Here is a 1,941-nt window from a genome sequence, read left to right as displayed (position 1 = left end):
TCTCTAATAAAATAGACTTTAAGATAAAAATGACAATAAGGGACTAGGAAAGACATTATATAATGATTAAAGGATCAATTGAACTAGAGGACATAACCACAATAGCTATGTATACACCCAAAGAAAGAGCCCCAAAATACATAAAACAGACTTTAACAGAATTGGAGAGACAAATAGATGACTCCACAGTCATAGTAGGAGACTTTAATACACCACTTTTAATAAGAGATAGAACAACAAGACAGAAACTCAAGAAAGATGCAGAAGAACTAAACAATAAGATAAACCAACTTGAGTTTATAGACATCAACAGAGCACTTCACCCAACAGCAGCAAAATATACATTTTCCAGCACAGATGGAACATTATCCATGGTAGATGATATGTTAGGCCACAAAGCAAGCCTAAATAAATTTAAAAACATTGAAATGTTGAAAAGCATGGTCTTATAACAAAATGATATAAAATTAGAAATCAACACTAGGAAGACCAAAGGAAAAAGAGCAAACACATGGAAATTGCATAATTCCTTCCTCAAAAATGATTGGAGATTGGAAGAAATAAAAAATGAAATTAAAATATCCCTTGAATCAAATGAGAATGAAAACAAAACATACCAAAATCTTTGGGACACAACAAGAGCAATGATCAGGGGGCAATTTATAGCAATAAATGCACACATCAAAAAAGAAGAAAGAGCCAAAATCAATGCCTTAACCCTACATCTCCAACAATTAGAAAAAGAGCAACAAAAAAAACCTTACATTCACCAGAAGAAAAGAAATAATAAAGATTTGAGCAGAAATTAATGAAACAGAAAATTGAAAGACAATAGAAAAAATCAATAAGACTGGAAGTTGGTTCTTTGAAAAGAATAAAATTGACAAACCACTGACAAACTTAACAAAGGAAAAGAAGAAGAATAAATAGTAAAAATAAGAAATGAATGGGGTGGCATCAGGAGCTCTGGTGGCATAGTGCCTAAGGCATTTGACTACTAACCAGAAGGCTGAAGGTTCAAATCCACCAGCCACTCCTTGGAAGAAAGGTTGAGAAATCTACTTTCATAGTGATACCACCTCGGAAACTCAAGAGAGGTCACTATAAGTCGGATCTGACTCGACGACAGTGTATTTGTTTTTGGGGGCTGGCATCACAACAGAACTAAAAACAATAACAAAAAAAATAATAATATCAGGATGCTATGAAGAACTGTACTCCAATAAACTGGAAAACCTAGAAGAAATGGGCAGATTTCTAGAAACAGACAACTTACTTAAACTTACATACACTGATGTAGAAAACTTGAACAGACCCATAACAAAAGAAGAAATAGAAAAAGTTGAAAAAAAATTACCAAAAATAAAAAGTACTGGCCCAGGTGGTTTGACTGCAGAATTCCAGTAATCATTCAGATAAGAGTGAAATTAATCCTACTCAAAATATTCCAGAGCATAGAAAATGATGGACTCCTCTCAAATTTATTTTATGAAGCAAGCCTAAGCTTGATATCTAAATCAGGCAAAGACACTACTAGAAAGGAAGACTACAAATCAATATCCCTCATGAATATAGATGCAAAAATCTTTAACAACATGCTAGCCAATAGACTCCAACAGCATATAAAAAAATCTAATACATTGTGACCAAGTGGGATTCATATCAGGTAGGCAAGGATGGTTCAAAGTTAGAAAAATAATCAACATCATCTATCATATAAGTAAAATAAAGGAAATTTATCACATGATCATATCAATAGATGCAGAAAAGGCATTTGGTAAAATCCAACACCTATTCATGATAAAAGCTCTCAGAAAAATAAGAATAGAAGGAAAATTCCTCAACATAGTATTATGTGAATATTAACTAGGAACACAAAAGACCTGTACAAAGAAAAGTATAAAAAAACTACTTCAAGAAACCATAAGAGATCTACATAAA

The sequence above is a fragment of the Orycteropus afer genome, unplaced genomic scaffold, assembly GCF_000298275.1.
Source record: "Orycteropus afer afer isolate SDZICR_OR568_19922 unplaced genomic scaffold, OryAfe1.0 scaffold00853, whole genome shotgun sequence".
NCBI lineage: Eukaryota > Metazoa > Chordata > Mammalia > Tubulidentata > Orycteropodidae > Orycteropus > Orycteropus afer.
The sequence above is the reverse complement of the archived record's forward strand: the minus strand, read 5'-3'. Positions refer to the sequence as shown.